The sequence below is a fragment of the Panthera leo genome, chromosome D4 (assembly GCF_018350215.1).
Source record: "Panthera leo isolate Ple1 chromosome D4, P.leo_Ple1_pat1.1, whole genome shotgun sequence".
In the NCBI taxonomy this organism is placed as follows: Eukaryota; Metazoa; Chordata; class Mammalia; order Carnivora; family Felidae; genus Panthera; species Panthera leo.
Window position 1 is genome coordinate 60288548 of NC_056691.1, and position 11789 is coordinate 60300336.

An 11789-nucleotide genomic window follows, 5' to 3' on the forward strand; every position below is an offset into this window, starting at 1 on the left:
GGAGTGTGTGGTGTGATGCACACCAGGGAGTGAAAAGACTTGAAATCAGAAAGGTAGTGGGGGCCCAAGCAGCAGGCCTGTATGATGTCATGGGAAGCACCGAAGGATTTTAGGGAGGAGAATGTCATGGTCAGGTAAGGTTCTTTGAGCAGTTAGGTCGCAGTGTAAGGGCTGGGTGGGGAAACAGAGGGAAGACAAATTAACTGAGAGTATTGCAGGAGGGGATGGATTCTAGAGAGATTTAGGGAGTAGAGTTGATAGATCTTATTATGAGAAGGTCTAAGAGCTTCTGGCACAGGAAATTAAAAGAGAAAGAAGGCAGACTGAAATTTTAGTGAGGGCCCACAGGTAAGATGACAAGATATCTTGCATCAACTTGACTTCCAACTTCTTGACTGCCCGGTCAAGATGGCCTATGGAATGTTTGTGGACAGGAGGTCAAAAGCTCTTTTTTACAAATGATTTTTAAAGCTGCAGAGGTGGAGTCAGCAGATTTGGCTGACAGAGCCAGTATTTCCTTCCTTCTTCTCTCATGCTCCACATGTCTTAGTCCCAAAACCAATTGCTTTGTCAAGGAGGATGTCTTCCCCAAATAGAAAAAGGCCACATTTTGGTTAAGGATTGGCAAATAGCTGTGCTAAGATCTCCTTGCTAAGTCCTATCTGGATTCATGCATTATCACTAAGAACTGTACAGTTCGGAATACTCTGCTGCCTATAGCATACAGTTACAGACCAAGCATGGGGCAAATTCCCAAAAGAATTGATATTTGAGCTGGGTCTTGGAGGAAAGCAAAGGAAAAACAAATGCACTAAAATGATATCTTACCCGGTCTGGCACCTAGAGTGCTCTGAAGGTGGGCTGTCCAATAGAACTTTCTGCAGTGATGGAAATGTTCTTCCGTACTATCCAATAGGGTGACCACTAGTTGCATGTGGCTATTGAACACTTGATATGTGACTAATATGATTGAGGAACTGACTTTTTAACTTAATTCGTATTACTTTAAACTTAAATAGCCACTCTAGCTAGTGGCTACCATATTGGACAGCACAGCTCTGGAGTACATTTGGCATGCCCGGATTCTGTTTTACATGCTCATTCTTTGCTTCATTCTCCTTGTGACCCTCCCCTGTCCCTATTCTCGTCTGCCTAGTCCTTCCAGTTTGATGTACTAATTGGCTGTCGTCCAGCTTCCAACATTGGTTCTGTTTCCTGGTTATTGATTTTCTCTCTCATCACAACAGATACCTAGATAAAGTAGGATTCAGAGAATCCTGTCTTGCCACATTGGGCCCTTCAACAGGCCTTATTCACTCCTTTTCCTTGGTTTCTTTTCTCGGCCACTTTAGCCAGTTGGTAACCTGGACTATTCTTGGATGTTTTCCCTCCCTGACAACCTGAGTTAGAGGATGGGACAGTTGGAAAAAATGGAGGGTGGGGAGGGAGGGTTATAACAATAAATACTTTGAATAAATACTTGGATTTGAGGTCTCTGGTAACAGGTAAAGGGCTCCATCCTGAGGCCTTTTCTGTTGGTCATTTTTAACTTTGATTTGTATAAAGATAGCAGTATCAATAGATTGATTACATTTGTGGATGAAAAGGATGGATTCAGAGTACAAAAAAAGGCTCTTGATAGGCCAAAGCATTTGGCCAAATTTAACAAGACGAAATGTAATGATGACAAATCCCAGATCCTGTGTTTGGGTCTAAATGGCTAATTACCTATGTACCAATGCACAGTTTAGAAAGCTTGGTGTTTTTTTGCTGATTATTAATCAGTGTTAGATACCAAGAAAGGTAATATACTCTGGGAAAGTACTATAGAATCCTATCCAACAAGCAAGTTCTTATCCAAGAGAGATCTGCTCATTTCCATACCAATCAGACCACACCTGGATCATTGTTTCAGGTTCTGAGCTCGCACTTTTAAAAAGGTGGGGGAAGGGGAGGGACATTGATAAACTAGCCACAGTGGTCAAGGGACAGGAAACCTATCATATATGAACTGGAACAACTGAGCCTTAGGAGAGCAGACCATAGGGACAGGGTCACTGTCCTCAGTCTCTGCAGGGCAGTAACAGAACAGAGAGCAGACATGCTTTAAGGGGCTCCAGAGGGCAGAGCAAAAAACAAATGAGTGAAAATTCAAGCGGACTTCAGCTCAGTGGGAGGAAAATACTTCCAATTGAACTGTGATTTTTGGCAGTTTAATCTACAGAGGCAGAGTCTGGTAGAGACCCTGGAGGAACAATGTTAAACATGCCCCAAAGCCAGTCTGCTCAAATATGGATTGTCTCTATCGTGATGGATGGCTCATTCAAATGTGTAGGCCCTACACTTGCTGACCCCGTTTAGCTTGCAGGTTCTATATTAAGTGTCAGATTCTTCTCATTCTAGCTCAGCATTCTAATTAAATAACCTTGGCTCCTTGCATGTGGAAAACAGGTTTCAAGCACAGAACCTCTAGCACCAAGCAGAATGGCAACATAATTTTAGCTCCTGAGCAAAATGGGTCTCACAATAGCGTCAGTATGGCATGCACATTAACATTTGAATATGCTGTATAATAAGCATGCTAATTACTCTGAGAATACTTGAAGAATAAAATCAGCCGTGATCATTAGAAGAGAAAGGGGCTAGCAATTTATAGCATGGCTGCTGCTTGATATTCAAAAATACATGACGGCTCTCCTCACAGGTAAAAGGTAATTACTGTGATTATAAACTGTAATGATAGTGGCAGGAAGTGATCAGAATTTTATTGGAAGTAAGGATGCAGTACACTTGTGTTTTTTGTTGTTCTTGGTTTCTTTTTAACCACATTCAGATTTTAATTTTTTTTAATTTTTTTAATTTAATTAATTTTTTTTTTTAATTTACATCCAGGTTAGTTAGCATGTAGTGCAACAATGATTTCAGGAGTAGATTCATTAGTGCCCCTTACCCATTTAGCCCATCCCCCTTCCCACAACCCCTCCAGTAACCCTCAGTTTGTTCTCCATATTTATGAGTCTCTTCTGTTTTGTCCCCCTCCCTGTTTTCATATTATTTTTGTTTCCCTTCCCTTATGTTCATCTGTTTTGTCTCTTAAAGTCCTCATATGAGTGAAGTCATAATGATTTTTGTCTTTCTCGGACTAATTTCACTTAGCATAATACCCTCCAGTTCCATCCACGTAGTTGCAAATGGCAAGATTTCATTCTTTTTGATTGCCAAGTAATACTCCATTGTATGTGTATATATATATGTATATACATATATATATACCACATCTTTTTTTTTTTAATTTTTTCTCAATGTTCATTTATTTTTTTTTGTTTTGTTTTGTCTCTTAAAGTCCTCATATGAGTGAAGTCATAATGATTTTTGTCTTTCTCGGACTAATTTCACTTAGCATAATACCCTCCAGTTCCATCCACGTAGTTGCAAATGGCAAGATTTCATTCTTTTTGATTGCCAAGTAATACTCCATTGTATGTGTATATATATATGTATATACATATATATATACCACATCTTTTTTTTTTTAATTTTTTCTCAATGTTCATTTATTTTTTTTTGTTTTGTTTTGTCTCTTAAAGTCCTCATATGAGTGAAGTCATAATGATTTTTGTCTTTCTCGGACTAATTTCACTTAGCATAATACCCTCCAGTTCCATCCACGTAGTTGCAAATGGCAAGATTTCATTCTTTTTGATTGCCAAGTAATACTCCATTGTATGTGTATATATATATGTATATACATATATATATATACCACATCTTTTTTTTTTTTAATTTTTTCTCAATGTTCATTTATTTTTTTTTGTTTTGTTTTGTCTCTTAAAGTCCTCATATGAGTGAAGTCATAATGATTTTTGTCTTTCTCGGACTAATTTCACTTAGCATAATACCCTCCAGTTCCATCCACGTAGTTGCAAATGGCAAGATTTCATTCTTTTTGATTGCCAAGTAATACTCCATTGTATGTGTATATATATATGTATATACATATATATATACCACATCTTTTTTTTTTTTAATTTTTTCTCAATGTTCATTTATTTTTTTTGAGACAGAGAGAGACAGAGTATGAACGGGGGAGGGTCAGAGAGAGAGGGAGACACAGAATCCGAAACAGGCTCCAGGCTCCGAGCTGTTGGCACAGAGCCCGACGTAGGGCTCGAACTCACGGACTGCAAGATCATGACCTGAGCCGGAGTCAGATGCTCAACTGACTGAGCCACCCAGGCGCCCCACCGCATCTTTTTTATCCATTCATCCATCGATGGACATTTGGGCTCTTTCCATACTTTGGCTATTGGTGATAGCGCTGCTATAAACATTGGGATGCATGTGTCCCTTCAAAACAGCATACCTGTATCCTTTGGATAAATACCTAGTAGTGCAATTGCTGGGTTGTAGAGCAGTTCTATTTTTAATTTTTTGAGGAAGCCTCCATACTGTTTTCCAGAGTGGCTGCACCAGTTCGACTTATTACTAATAAAAATGTGTCCCCATTTCGATGCTTGGTTCGTTTGAGCAGTTTAGATGTGAACCCATTGCTATATTGCTAATCTCAACTCTGCAGAAAACGGCTGGCAGGGTTTACAAGGGTGATGAGGAGCTGGGAGAGGGCGGGCCTCAGGTTGGACATGGGGCCATGATAATCACCTTGTGCTAGGTTAGAAGCTGTACTGGGGACCTGGTACCCCGTGCCTTGCATGACCTAGACTAGCAGTTCTCAACGTCTCATCTGCAGACCTCTCAGGGATCCTGCTGCTCTTTCAGGAGGTCCATAAGACCAAATTGTTTGTATAATAATATTAAGGTGTTATTTGTCTTTCTCACAGTATTGAACAACTACATACTGTATGATTCAACTTATATGAAATGTCCCAAACAGGCAAATCTATAGAGACAGAACACAGGTAAGCCATTGCCAGAGATCAGGGGAGGCCCTGAAGGGAGAGCGATTGCTTGATGGGTACAGAGTTTCCTTTTGGGGTGAGGAAACTGTTCTGGAACTAGGTAGTGGTGGTTGTGAATTTCCGAAATGTCACAGAATTGTATACTTTAAAATAGTTAAAACGGGGAGTGCCTGGGTGGCTCAGTCGGTTAGACATCTGACTTCGGCTCAGGTCATGATCTCACAGTTCATGGGTTGGAGACCCGTGTTGGGCTCTGTGCTGGCAGCTCAGAGCCTGGAGCCTGCTTCAGATTCTATGTCTCCCTCTTTCTCTGCCCCTCCCCTGCTCACACTCTGTGTCTCTTTCTCTCTCTTTCTCAAAAATAAATAAACATAAATTTTTTTTAAATAGTTAAAATGGTGAGTTTTAAGTTACGTGAATTTTACAACATTAAAAAAAAAAAAAAAAAACGAGAGAGGGAGAAAGTTTGCAGATTGTCCCGCATAAGAAATTCTTCATATGCAGAATTTTTAAGCTTCTTGAGGGTTTTCTAGTCATGGAAGTTCTCCTGTTTGTGAGGCCCTTTCAATAGCTATAATTCTTATAGTTAGGAAACATTTTTCTTATTTCCTGGACAAGCGAGGCTATTTAAAACCATTTCTTTGGACTTTGCCTAATGCTTTATCCTTTTGCCTTATCCTTTCTATCAGCCTGGAAAGCTACTACTTATCTTTGAAGCCCATCTAAAAATGACACTCCCTTGGTGAAATGTTCCTGGGCCTCCAGCCCCAACCCTACCCCAGGAAGAATTGGCCCCTTTCCCCCAGTCTGGGTTCTTATAGTACTTTGGTGATATTCCTTATATCATATTCCTGATGCAAGGAATTGTATCACAGTTACTCACAATAAATCATTTTTTTTTTTTTTTTGTTAATGTATCTGTCTCTCCTAAAAGGTGACTCTTAAGAGCGGGAGTATTTCTCATTACCCCAAAATCCCAGTACACACACAGACACACACAGACACACACACACAGCTCTCCAAATGTGGTACCAATTAATAACTTTATATTAAGTACTTAAAGTTTTTTTATTCATTTATTTTGAGAGAGAGAGAGCACGTGTGCAAACAGGGAAGAAGCAGAGAGAGAGGGAGAGAGAGAGAATCCTAAGCAGGCTCTCACAGAGTCTGATGCAGGGCTTGAACCCACAAACTGTGAGATCATGACCTGAGTGGAAATCCAGAGTCAGATGCTCATCTGACTGAGCCACCCAGGTGCCCCTTAAGTATTTTTAAAAGGGCTTTACAAACATTGACTCATTTAATCCTTATAACTTTATATACATACATTTTATAGATGGTTCACCTGAGGAAACAAAAACTTTGGGGCACAAGATGTTAAAACAGCAAAGTTGCGTGACAGTAAAACCACATTATAGCTTGGCACATGGTTGGTGCTCAATAAATGCCTATTCTGGCAAAAGAAAAACTGGCTAAGAACATTAGGTAAATAAAAGAGTTCTATTCTTATGACTTGTTAAATGTTTGTATATAGTTTTTAGACTTCACAGAGTGTTAGAGCTGGGAGGGACCTTGGCTATCTCCCTGTGCAAGTTAGAGATAGGGCAGGGGTGCTCCCAGGCGGTCCTGTGGAAGAAACATGGTCCTGGAGCTGAAGCGGGGAGATCAGGAGCGGGGAAAGAGGTCTCCCAGAAGCGGAGAGAGTGAATAAGTTAACCGAGAGAGATGGTAGCTTAAGACAATTATTCAACCAGCACTAAGGAAACCCCCTACCCAGGAGAAAGGCCAGGGGAAGGCAGGAGAACTAAGAGATGGGAGAGCCACAGAGCAGCACAAGATGCCCCAGAGCATGCATGCTCTACAGGGGATACTCAGAGTCTCAAACCAAAGAGCACAAGGCTTCCCGCAAAAACCAGCTGTATCTCTTTATCCCACATCACCCTGATAGATCTTCCCAGAAGCAACTACCGCCAACTCAGCTTCTGATTTTTACCTCCATGTTTATAAACACGTTTCTGTTGCTTTACCTTGGTTTTCCCACTTTAGACATTATATATTGAGTTCCTAGTATTAGAAGATTAGGGTTTAGCTCTCCAATGCCACCCCTAAAAACCAGGTGTGCACCAGTCAACTGGAAGCCAAGTGGCCCATCTGAAAGGGAGGCAGCTCCTACTTATCAGGTTACTGCCAGGAATCCAGCTCCAGGCTGACAGTATGGATCAAAGTATGTTAATTTGTAAGTAATCAAAACACAGCCCCAAAACTGCCTTAACAATGAAGCTTCCACCAGAAGTTCAGGGTGACTCAAGCTTCCAGGTTGGTTTGATTCAGCCGAACACCAATGTCATCAATGCTGACTTCCATGTGAGTTGGCTGCCAACAGTCCACAAGCTCCTCACCCATATCCAGACAGGTGAAAGTCATTTCTGGAAGCCTCCTTAGCAAACCTCTGTTGGTCTAGATTGGGTCATGTGCCTGTAGTGGATACTGGGGAGGTCTCCTCAGTTCCCCTTTTCAGGGCAGGCATAGCTGCTAGGAATATTCTGGCAGTCAGTCTCAGGTCTCAAAAAGCCACTTCCCCCAAGGTTTTACAAAGTTTTACCTCTTCCCGGGTGCAGCCTGAGGCCAGCAACTGGTTGATGTAGGAATACAAATGCCTGGCTCCTGTACTTCAATTTGGGACAATTCTGAAAGGCCATCCCCATTCTCAAGTTCTTGGTGGGATCAGCTGAGGCCTTGGTTGTAACTACACTGCAGTTAGCTGGTCAGCTTCTCACGCCCACTCTGTTCTCTTCATGTCCCCACAGGTGTCTGTCCTGAGAACTCTCCTCAATAAACCTGTGTGTGCTAATTCTCCATCTTGGATTCTGTTCCCAGGGACCCCAGTCTAAGTGCCAGCTTCTGAATCAACAAAGGTGACAAGAGGTGGGACTATGCTGATGAAGTAGGACTAGTTTGCACGCCATGTTATAGACCAGGGCTGGGATCAATCTCTCCCAAAGCACATGGGCTGAAGCAGAGAGGATAGGGACTGAAACAAAACTGAATTGTTAATAAAAAAGAGAAAAATCATATTGGGGAGGAAATGATACAGATTTTTTTGATCTTTCAAGAGAAGCCAGAATCTCATGATGTTTTAACATTGGAAACTAACTGTGATGTTTTTAAATGTTGATGAAGAGCCGACAAGACATTGCCCAACATTTCAGCAGTTTGCAATCTTGGCCAGAAAGAACACGGGTATAGTTTGTAGCCCCAGAGAGCAAAGCTAGGACTGATAGTTATGTGAAATCAAGATTTCAGTTCGACCTGATGAACAGTTTCCTAATGATTTGAGCAATATGAAAATGGAATGAAGCATCTCAGGAGGAGGTGAATTCTTTGGCACCAAGGTTCATGTTTGGGTCTTCTTAGAATTTGAAGTATATGATCTTTGAGATCCTATTCATTGATATCCATAGAACATGTCCTATATTCACAAAATATCACTGATACACCCTTATCCCAATATTAACAGCAACCAGAATTGGGATTGTACCAATAGGACTACTGAAACACGACTCAGTTTCCTTTTCATGGAATACACTTGACTTATCACTTCTGGATATTTACTTAAGTATCAAGGGGAACAAAGGTATCTTGTCTTAGATATAAAGATGCCACTAGCAAATCCTGTACAGATATCACATCATGATAACCTCTAGCATTATATTCTAGCATGTCAGAGATGGAAGCATCTCAAAGATCATGCAGTCCTGTTCCATTTAATGGGAGACACAGAGAGGGGAAGGAACTTAAATTACACAGTAAAACCATGACCAGGATCTGGATATCTTTACTCTTGGAGCACAGTTCTTCCCACTGCAACTCAGATGACATATTTTGTTGTCATTAAGCTGAAATAATTCCCCATCACCCAGCTATCCCAGAATGACAGTACTTCTGGTCTAATGGACTTTAAGGTTCTAGGAGGAAGCCAGTCTCTGGCGGCCATTCCCTTTCAGTGGCCTAGAATGCCCAACTATTTGTAGAGATTGTTTCTTTCATTATGTTTAGTGGTTACTTGTTTTAAAGGTATTAGGTCCACATGGTTCCAAATTCAGTGTTCTTTCCACGATGTCACTATGCCTGGAAAAAAACGCCATGGTTTTAGCCACCAGGAGCAGGATGAAAGGTACAAGTGGGCCTGGAGGGCAGGCTGAGCCACTGAACCATGGCTTCTTAAATTCCCTAATAGGACAGAGCCTGCAGAGGGACTGATTGGCCCAAGCTATAAAGAGAAGAGGGACTCAACAGGGAGATGACCACCTTGAAACAGGACTTGTCTCATCGTGCTCCTTCATCCCATACCTCTAATCTGACACAAAGCCCTTTTGAGTCTTCCTGAGAAATATTTATCCTGCCTGGCCCTCCCTCTTTCCTCTCACAGAAACAACAACAACAACAACAACAACAACAACAACAACAAAGACACAAAAACCTGATTTGGACTTGAGTTACCCCACATGTAGGTTATTGTCACAGGCTTTTAGTTCACTTCCTCTGGGTTGCAGGAATAGCCTAAACCGAAATGAGCATGTATTACATCTGGTTTTCATTTATAGCATGTGTGTAAATTATGCTGGTCTTTTAAAAAGCCTAGATTTTTACCCTTCAACTCCACGTAGTAAAAGAAACTCCGTAAGTGCCATGCAAAGACTTGCTCCAGCTCAGAAACAAGGCTGGTCACCAAAAAGAAGAAACTTGCTCAGAAAATGGATAAACAAGGTGCATTGTATTTATACATTAGTATACTCTTCATTAATACAAAGAAGTGAGCTACTGATGCACCCAGCAACCCAGATAAATCTCAAAAGTACCATGTTGAGTGAAAGAAGTCAGATATAAGAGAGTACCTGTAGTATGATTTCATTCATATGAAGTTCAAGAACAGGCAAAATCATCTCCTGGGGATATAATTTGGGATAAGGGTTGCCTCTGATAGGGCATGGGAAGGGATACAGGGGAATGTACTTTCTAACTTAATTGGGGTGTTGGTCACACATGGGTATACCTTTGTTAAAACTCACCAACTATATGCTTAACACCTGTACATTTTTCTGTATGTAATTATTCCTTAAATTAAGAGGCTGTTGTAGAAAGAAGAACCCAGATGTCTGGTGAAAAACAATGGCTTCTTAGCAGTCCCCTGCCCTCTCTCAACTTCTCACTAAAAAACATCTGAAGAATTGGGGAAATTCGGAGCCTCCCAGCACCATACAAAATCTGACAGAAATGCAATGCCAGCATCTTGGCATCAATTCTTCTCCTTTAAAGTACATGTTGCAGCTGGATTAAGAAAATCATATTTTAAAAAAAGGAAAGAAAATCATATCCTACCACTTTTTTTAAGGTATCTCCAGGCTATGATACTTTTTTTAAAATAAAAAATTTTAAGTTCATTTATATATTATGAGAGAGAGAGACAGAGAAAGAGCATGAGCAGTCAGGGGAGGGGGGTGGCAGAGAGAAAGGGAGAGAATCCTAAGCAGTCTCTGCACCCTCAGCACAGAGCCCCAGATGGGGCTCAAACTCACCAAATGCAAGATCATGATCTGAGCTTAACTGACCGAGCCCCCCGGGCGCCCATGTCCTACCACTTTCATTCCCTGAGCAGATGCCTGAGAAAGGGTATGAAGCTCCGTGGCCCCTCCCACACCATCTGTCCTCTGCCAACTCTGGGGACATCCAGCCCTTTGGGAACAGATCTAAGGCAGCCAGAACACCATTTCTTAGTATCCACAGCCACCAACACGAGCCTCCTCTGCCAGCTTGCTCACTGTTTAAATTTCATTTGTTTCAGATTTAATACACCAGACAGTTTTTAACACCAAATAGGTCTATAGCACTTGTTACCCAAACAGCAGCTCCTGCCCCGCCCTTCCCAGCTCACTCCCCATTCTCCCCAGACAGGGCTTCCCGTTCTTTTAGTTGTTGCCTCTGGTGTTTGCCTCCTTTTATATAAAGAATGTGGTTATATTACTCTTTGGGTTTTGTTTTTATTTGACACATTAACTATTACTATTGACTTCCTACTATGGAAAATAGGAATTTCGCTCTCTTACACCCTCACTCCTGCACAGCTTTGACTACCCCTCCTTTCAGTACTGGTTATTTATGTTAATGTGACTTCATGTTTGCAGATAAGCCACCTAAAAAACTGTATTTCTTGTACAACTTTTTATTTTTCCTGGAGTTAAGAATTACCTCCTTTCATTGTTTTCATTTCTCCATCAGAGCTATGAAATTCTCTCTCAGTGTGCTTACACAGGAGGTGATCCTTGTTTTCATTTTCCAGTATCCTCCTGGAGTCCTCTGACCTCTTGCTCAATCTGTACTGGGTTGCTCTTGAGGCCTGCCATACTGCTACCCTTGTGGGAGTATATTCTCCAGGAGCTTCATGAGGAAGAGTGCATGCAGGGTTGCTATTTTGAGATCTTTAATGTCTGAAAACATTTTTAGTCTTCTCTCACTCTTGAATGATCATTTGACTGTATGTTAAGTACTTAGAGGACGATCCTTTTCCTCAGAATTTTCTCATAAGGCATCAATTATGCCACTGTCTTCTAGCTTCCCATGATCTATTAAGTCACATAACGTTTGATTAAAAATTTTTAATGTTTATTTACTTTTGAGAGAGAGAGAGAGAGAGCGCAAGTGGAGGAGGGGCAGAGAGAGAGGGAGACACAGAATCCGAAGCAGGCTCCAGGCTCCGAGCTGTCAGCACAGAGCCCGACACAGGGCTCAAACCGAGGAGCTATGAGATCATGACCTGAGCGGAAGTTGGATGCTGAACTGTCTGAGCACCCAGGAGCCCCATAACATTTGATTTTT

The 11789-nt window shown here is 41.4% G+C and overlaps 1 long non-coding RNA gene across 1 annotated transcript in view; it reads left to right on the plus strand.

The window, feature by feature from the left end:
• LOC122205567 overlaps positions 1 to 9140 on the plus strand; it is a 37480-nt gene extending 28340 nt beyond the window's left edge. Inside the window, exon 3 of the long non-coding RNA XR_006196137.1 lies at positions 7724 to 9140. This is a non-coding gene — a long non-coding RNA (uncharacterized LOC122205567). The remainder of the gene's footprint in view (positions 1 to 7723) is intronic.
• The last annotated feature ends 2649 nt before the right edge of the window (positions 9141 to 11789 follow it).